This window comes from Choloepus didactylus, chromosome 5 (genome assembly GCF_015220235.1).
Source record: "Choloepus didactylus isolate mChoDid1 chromosome 5, mChoDid1.pri, whole genome shotgun sequence".
NCBI classification, from domain to species: domain Eukaryota; kingdom Metazoa; phylum Chordata; class Mammalia; order Pilosa; family Megalonychidae; genus Choloepus; species Choloepus didactylus.
In genome coordinates this window covers 85,520,614-85,529,266 of record NC_051311.1, presented here as the reverse complement: position 1 = coordinate 85,529,266, position 8,653 = coordinate 85,520,614, and the positions used below count along the sequence as shown (strand labels likewise).

General features: G+C 36.1%; 1 pseudogene; it reads left to right on the top strand.

The window, feature by feature from the left end:
• Window positions 1-4,406: 4,406 nt before the first annotated feature.
• On the top strand, window positions 4,407-5,584 carry LOC119535366 (annotated as a pseudogene).
• Window positions 5,585-8,653: the final 3,069 nt, after the last annotated feature.

Here is an 8,653-nt window from a genome sequence, read left to right as displayed (position 1 = left end):
GGACTGGTACATAGAAATATCTATAAATATCTATGTATTTTTAAACAACTCCATTTTGGCCTTTGTTATAAACAGCAGAACTGGTATCTGAGCTAATATACATTTCCAAAATCACATTACAGGTCAACCAGAAACCTGAAATATCATAAATCTGACCCTGTGATTGCCTGCTCCAGGTCTCAGTCTATTCTGCCATGATCCAGACCGGTCAAAATAGATGTCTGCCCTGCCTCTTGCTCCGTGTTTCAAATCAATATCTCACTGAAGTATGTTTGACTGGCATAACATATGAAACACTAGCTGCAATGTACTCTGTAAAATATTTTATATTTCCACAATCTGCAACCCTTTAAAAGAGGGTATGGAATGGGTGATTAGTGAGCCAATCCACATTATCTACTATAAAATGTATTTACTGAATGTTGACAATCTGGGCCTCCAAGGCTGCTTAAACATTCTCTCCCATCTGTTTATGCCCTCATCTATTTAGGACTGCTGCCATCTATCAATCTCCTACTTATTTCTTTTCCCTCCTTATTCATTCAGGCCTTCATCCTCTGAGTCAAAGCTTTTTCTACATCTCAACTCATCATTATCATGGGTGACTTCAGTTTTTATGAAGATCACAAATAGTAAAAAAAAGCACTTGAATTTCATTCACCAGTTAACAAGTTTTTACCAAGCACCTATTTTTGCCAAGTTTATTGACATCATCCCCAACATTCATCTGCATTGAAATTCAACAATTCACTTCTAGGTCCCACACTTGGTGACTTCCATTTTCTTTCAAACATTAAATCTTAAATTCTAATATCCTCTCCTTCTATCTATTAATTTTTAATTGTTTTATTTGCAGTCTATGGGTTCTTAGACCTCAAAGAGCTCTCCAGTTTATCAAACTCTCCAATTTTCCCCATACTGCCTTCATTTTATATATAACCTTGCATATCCATCCTAGATCCTTTTATGCATCAATTAAACTAATGTACAGCATCAATGCAAAAACAATCCAAACTTATATCAATTAAATGAATCTTTTATGTTATTAGAGTTTTTTCTTGCTCACACACCTGGGCCATAGAAGATCTATGCTGAAAAATGGATTTTGTTTTATGGACTCAGTATTTTGAAATCAGGACTTCATAACCAATAAGCAACCTATCACTCTGGAAACATTATAAATCTAATTTGTGGTGCAGGAACAGAGCATTAAAATTTGCATTTAATATTGCATGATTCCTTCCATAAGAGACTATCAAAAAGAGCCTACAAATATGTTGACATACAATTTAAAAAAACAGAAATACTTTCTTCTTATGAAAGAAAAAACAATTGTTTTAAAATGCTTTATTCAAAAATGTTAATAATTTCAAAAAGACACAAGTATGTTATTCCTGAATTAATTTCTTAAAAACACATGAAATAGTGCTATATTTTCCACAAAGTCTCCTAAAATATGTTTGTAAAACTCTATCCAAATGTATTATATTAAATTCTATGACCCTGATGAAGGTGTAGTTTACATCCTGCTACATTTCAGTAGAAATGAGGCAGAAATTATGAGGGATTCAGTTGAATATTGATAATAGTACATTATGATTCTATTTAATATCAGAAACAGCCTTATGTAGTCTGCTATCCAGTTGGCTTACTCAATTTACATGTGAAATACAGTGTATATATATAATAGGTTTGTTTTCTAGAGGTTTAGAATTCCAAGTTGATAAAATTTGGTGATGTGGACATTTGTATAAAAGTTGGGCATTGGGCCTTTGATTTTCAAGCATAGGTTATTGCCATTGCTTTTTTTTAAAAAAGGAAAATCAAACCAACTTATCTTATTGAAATTTATGGTTCTGTTCCCCTAAATGTAGCCTGCATTAAGTGTGAGGACTGTTTGTAGAATTTGTGACAAGAGCTTTTGAGCAGACTGGCCACCTAGACTTTGAAAGTATGTGGTCGCAATGAGAATTTACTGGGAAAAAATAATTCTGACTCCCTCCTACTATCATTGCTCTCAAGATCCCTCACAACTGACCACTACATCACCATGCTGTCCCTGCCATTCCCCCTCTGACTATTTATATGCTCTGATTGAGAAGGCTGCCTTACCTGTAACTCCTTCTTGAGAGCTCACATTCCATGTTCCCATGTGTTCTGAAGATTTCATATTAAATATAGACACTCTCTATTCCATGTCTTAAAATATTTTCTCTTAAAAAAAAAGAGGATAAAATAGCTATAAACTGGCATTCTAAATGGATCAGGATATTTATAGAGAATAGAACATTTATATTATTTCAGCCTTAGAGGAGGTATAGGAATTAATTCTTTTAAATGATTATGGCATTTTGCCAGTTTGAAACTGTTATGTATCCCAGGGAAGGCCATGTTCTTTTAATCCAGTCTTGTGGGGCATACAGATTGTGGGTGGCATCTTTTGATTAGGTTGTTTCCATGAAGACCTGACCGACACAATTGGGGGTGGGACCTTTTGATTAGATTATTTCCATGGATATGTGACCCTACCCATTCATGATGGGTCTTGATTAGTTTACTGGAGTCCTTAAGAGAGCTGAGAGATGTGTAGAGAGAAAATGCCCAGAGACATTTTGGAAACTGCTGTTGAAACCAGATGTTTGGAGATGCTAAGCTAAGAGATGAAGGCCAGAGTTTGCCCAGAGAAGACAAGTGAGAACCCACAAATGCTTGAAGAGAAGGCCACTGGAATCAGAAGCTGAAAGCAATGCAACCCTGGAGCAAAGAACCAACTGATGACAGCCACGTACCTTCCCAGCTAACAGAGGTGATCCAGACACCATTGGCCTTTCCTCAGTGAAGGTATCCTATTGTTGAAGCCTTAGTTTGGACACCTTTTGGGCCTTAGAACTGTAAATTTGTAACCTAATAAATCCCCTTTATAAAAGTCAAGCCATTTCCGGTATTTTGCATTCTGGCAGCTTTAGTAAACAGGAACAGGCATTAAAAATCTTTTTGCTTTCCAAGAATATTTATTAAGAAGTAAAAATTTTTGGCATTTAAAGGGTAATGCAAATGATTGCTGTCAGATTTCAGCCAATCTACTGAATTGTGCCCTGATGGGAAATTCGGGATTTATCCTTATTCTCCAGTTGGCACTTTTCATATCTCCAACTAAAAATATCCCTGGTTTTCATCTCATGAATAAGAACATGACATTATTTTTTACTTCCTTGAGGAACACTATGAACTTTTGAAAGGGTATTACTCTATAAATTGAAAGTAGCACAGGGATTATTGGCAGGACTAAAACACTTTTTTGCCAGTTTGGAATTCTACCATATGCTATAATTGGTATTTGAGTATGAACAACAATGGATTTTCTTTGATGGCAGGGGGATATACATGTGCCTCATTTTTTGAAATAGAAACAGTTTGATATTGTGTGATCCAGGCATAGGTAATGATAAAAAAGAAAAAAGAAATAATCCTCTGTGGAATTTGAAACCACACAGATGGAGAGACCCTTGTATTTTCCTATGTGGTTGTGGCAGACATCTTTAACATGCAGATGGAGTTGTTTCCTTTTCCCAGACAAATGGTTTTCCTGATAGCACTTTACTAGGAAGGAAATTTTCCTCACTCACCACAGGTTTTCTTCTGAAAGATAAATAAGCACACCTGTTGTGTAGAAAAGAGATAAAGAAAGATGGCATCAGTGAAGTCAGTGGCTCAACTGGCCATGTGGTAGACTGGTATAACTTGATAATTCTTTTTTAGGGGCAGATGGCCCCAGCAGATGCTGTCTTAAGGTAAATTATGCAGAATGGAATGAGGAATGTAAATGAATATAGGCATTTAAGAGTTCAGTAGAGAAATTACAGTTTGCAGAGAAAATTGGAAAGGAATGGCCAGAGGCATAGGAGGTTAATCAGATGAGATATGTGTCACAGAAACAGAAGAAAGAGTAAATTTCCAGAATAATTAGTAGTTATTGGTTCCAGAGATCTTAAGTAAGATGGCCTAGAATTGCCTCTGGGATTTGATAATAAGGGCTATTTTTGATGCAACATAATAACTAGTGTTGTGAATGACAGGACTTTTGGTATAATGAGACAGCAGAGATAGATTGCATTGGGCTAAGAAGTGAATGAGCAATGAGAAAGTACAGGGCAAGTGCCAACTTCTCTTTCAAGGAATTTATTGTGAAAGGAAGAAGAGAGCAATGATGGTAAACAATTAAAAAATTTTAGCCCTTGGCTTCTAGGGACTTACAGTGTATAAAAGGGAAATGGAAACATATTCAGGTATTTTGAATGTAATTGTGGTAAATGCTAGGATAAAAGGGGAACTTAATCATTCTGAAGGGGAAATCATGGTGGTCAAAGAAATCCTCCTCGTAGGCTAGGCTTAAAAAAGAGTAGAGGATGATTAAAAATGTCTTTTCTATGCCGTTTGTGAACAAGAAGGAAGAAATTGTTGGGGTGGCCATGTTTTACAATCATCAAGATGGCAAACCCTTTGATGAAATAGATCCTCATGGAGTCTTTGTCTCAGTTCCTGGACTGTATGTCCTAAATCCTGACACCTATGAAGCAATGAACAAACTTGAAAACAGGAAGGATATTTTCCTGGACTTGGTAAAATATCACATGAAGTGTGACAATGAGAAATCCAGCAACTTCTGAAAACCAGAGATTTAAAAAGCCATGGGAGTGTGAGTAAGAGGAGCTGTCTGAGATGCAGAGAAATATGAAATTAATAAATTTCACTTCAGCGACTTGTCCCTCATAAAACTGGAGCTGGTGAAGTGTAGGATTCAGATGTATTACAAGCTGAAAGTGGTTGATAAATTTCACATTCCACAAGAATCCCTGGTGCAGTTCATGTACTCATTGAGTAAGTGCTACTGCAGGATCACCTACCACAATTGGCGGCATAGCTTCAACGTGGGAAAGACCACATTCTTGCTGGTGACTAGAAAACTGAAGTGACACTTCATGGATCTGGAGGCCTTGGCTAGAATCACTGCTGCCTTCTGCCACTACATTGATCACAAAGGCACCAAAAAACTCTACCAGATGAAATCCCAGAGCACACTGGCCAGCTCCATGGAAAGACCCCACTTGGAATTTGGCAAAACACTGCTGACAGATGAGGGCCTGAATATCTTTCAGAACCTCAATCGCAGGCAGCACGAGCATGTGATCCACGTGATGGACACTGTTATCATTGCCACAGACCTCACCCTGTATTTCAAGAAGAGGACAGTGTTCCAAAAGATCATGGATCAGTCTAAGATGTCTGAGTCTGAACAGGAGAGGGTGCGGTACATGATGCTGGAACAGACACAGAAGGAAATCGTTATGGCTTTGATGATGACTGCCTGTGATCTCTCAGCTATAATCAAGCCCTGGCACGTGCAGAGCAAGGGAGCTCTACTGGTTGCTGTGGAATTTTGGGAACAAGGTGACCTGGAGTGCACGTGCAGCAATAGAATCCTCTTCGCATGATGGACAGAAACGAGGCTGATGAACTGAAACCAAGAGAAAACATGAACAACAGCAACAGACTCATAATTGACCCAAATTTTGGAATTAGCTAGCCAGGACTTTAAAAGAAGCATAATTTATATGTTCAACAAAAATAAAGAAAATATGAAGAAAAGAGACTAACATAAAGAATATCAACAGAGAATTTGAATTTATTAAAAAATAAAATGTAAATTGTATATGTGAAAAATATAATATCTGACATTGAGAATTAAGCAGAATATAAGATAAGGAAACAGGAAAGCAGGCTAGTAGAGAATATCCACACTGAAACTCAGAAATTAAAAAGAAAAGAAAAGAAAAATAGAGCAAAAGAAATATGTGAAAAACAGGTAAAAGTTGTTGTGTTAGGCAAAATAATGCCCCCGCCCTCTGCAAGATGTCCACAGCCTTATCCCCAAAGCCTGTGAGTATGCTGTCTTACATGGAAAAAAAGGAAGTTGAAGTTATGATTAAGTTAAGGATCTTAGATGGGGAGGTTATCCTGGATTAACAGTATGGACCCAATATAATCACAGGAGTACTTGTAAGTAAAAGAGGAAGTCAGGAAAGTAAGAGTCAGAGATGGAGATGTGAGAATGAAAGTGGAGTGATGTAATTGCTGGTTTGTAAGATGGAAGAGAATCATAGCCAAGGCAGGCAGGAAGCTTCTGGAAGCTGGAACAGACAAGGCAAATGATCCTTTCTTACATCCTCCAGAAGGAATGCAATGCTGACACCATAATTTTAACCAATGAAAACCATTTTGGATTTGGACTTCCAGAATTATAATAAAATTAAGTTGTTTTACATCACTACATTTGTGGCAGTTTGTTACCGAAGCAATAGAAAATTAATGCAAGTATAATTTATATATACATTGGGTACCAGAAGTGGGGATAAAGACAATGGAATAAAAGCAATGTTTGAAAAGATACAGGATGAGAGTTTCTAAAACTGATGAAAGATATCAACCCATGGTTTCAAAAAGCTTCATGAATGCCAAGCAGAATAAAGAACAACAAAAAAAACCCCCATAAGTTTGAAATAGAAAGAAACTTCCTAAATCTGATAACTACTGTCTATAGAAAACCTATAGTAAATATTTAATTTCAAATTATTTAAAGCTTTCACTTGGAAATTGGAAATGAGACAATGGTGCCTGCTATCTTGATCAATATTCTGCATTCACTATAAGTACTAATCAGTGTAATAAAGGAAGACAATTATTTAAAAAAAAACAGTAATCTCTCATTATTTGAATATTACATGATTGTGTATATAGAAAATCCAGAGTCATTTACAAACAACTATTGGAGTAAGTAAAAAGATACAACAAAGTTCAACATACAACAAAGAAATAGAAAATAAAATGAAAAAAAAAAAATGATACCTTTTACAGTAGCATCAAAAGCATCAAATTCCCAGGACTCCATCTGTGGTGGTTTGAAGCTGTTGTGTACACCAGAAGACGGGTGTTCTTTTAATTCATTTCTGTAGGTACAGAACTGATGTAGGGGGGATCTTTTGGCTAGGTTATTTCAATTGAGGTGTGACCCACCCCATTCAAGGTGAATCTTAATCCTTAAGGTAGTTCTTTATGAAAGAATAAAAATGAAAAAGCCCAGAAAGCTGAGAGAAAAGCCCTGGAGAAGCTAAGAGAGGACCCACAAAAGCTGAAAGAGAAAGCCACTGAAGCCAGAAACTGCAAGCAATGAAACCCAGGAATAAAGGACCACCAGACACAGGCCACGTGCCTTCCCATGTGACAGAGGTGTCCCAGATGCCAACAGCCATTCTTCGGAGATGGCTATACCATCCTGTTGATGCTTTAATTTGGACACTTTCATGGCCTTAGAACTATAAATTTGTAAGCTAATAAATCCCCATTGTAAAAGCCAACTCATTTCTGGTATATTCCATTCTGGCAGCTTTAGCAAACTGAAACACAATCTATCAAAAGATCTGCAAGATCTTCATATTGAAATCTACAGAATATTGTTGAAAGAAATGAAAAGGAACCTAAGTAAGTGGAAGGAGGGATCATGTTTATGAATTGGCAACTCAATATTAAACAGTTGTCATTTCTTCCAAAATTGGTCAATATATTCATGAAGTCCCAATTAAAATCCCATCAGGGATTGTGTGTATGTGTGTGTGTGTGTGTGTGTGTGTGTGTGTGTAAAATGATAAGGTGATTTATGGAAAGGCACAGGACCAAGAATAGCCAAGCCAGCTCAAACTTAAACACCAAAAATAACCAAGCCAACTCAAGCTTGGCGATGAATTAAATTCAGGACTTATACTGGTAGACCATCATGATTTATTATAAGGTTATCATAATTTAGATGATATATATTGACTTAAGGATAAACAAATGGACAAAGTGAACAGAATGGAGAATGAGAAACATATGTAAACAATTAATGTCACCTGGTTTATGAAATAGTGTGATGGGAAAAGAATGGTCTATTCAATATATGATGCTGAATCAATTGGATATCCATATGAAAAAAATAATCTTAATCCCTACCTCCCACCCTGTAGCATGTACCCAAATGAATTCCAGATATTTAAATCTAAATATCAAACCTGAAACAATAAAGCTTTTGGATAAAACTGTAGGGAAAATATCATCATGATCATAAGGTAAGCAAATGTTTTTAAACAGAACACGAAATGCACTAGCCATAAAGAAAATTATTGAAAAATTTGCATTAAAATCAATAGTTTCTGTCATCAAAAGACACCAATAAAAGAGTGAAAAGGCAAGTCACAGAATGACAGATGATACAGGAAAAATAATTTTCAAAGAACTCTTAAATCATTTATCTATCCAAAATATATTTTAAAAACTTCTTACCAACCCATACCAATAAACTAGGCCACAAAATGAAAAGAAAACTGGGAAAAATATTTAAACAGACATTTTCACAAGGAAGATATCCAAATCATCAATAAATATATAAAAAGTTCTCAACTCCATTAGTTATAAGAGAAGTACAAATTAAAATCACAATGCAGTACTGCTTCACTGCTCTCACAATGGCTAAAATAAGGTGAAGTGTCAGTGGTGTTGTGGAAAAATATACCACCAGTGAGACCATAAATTGTACAGCCTCCTTGAAAAACTTTCAGTTACT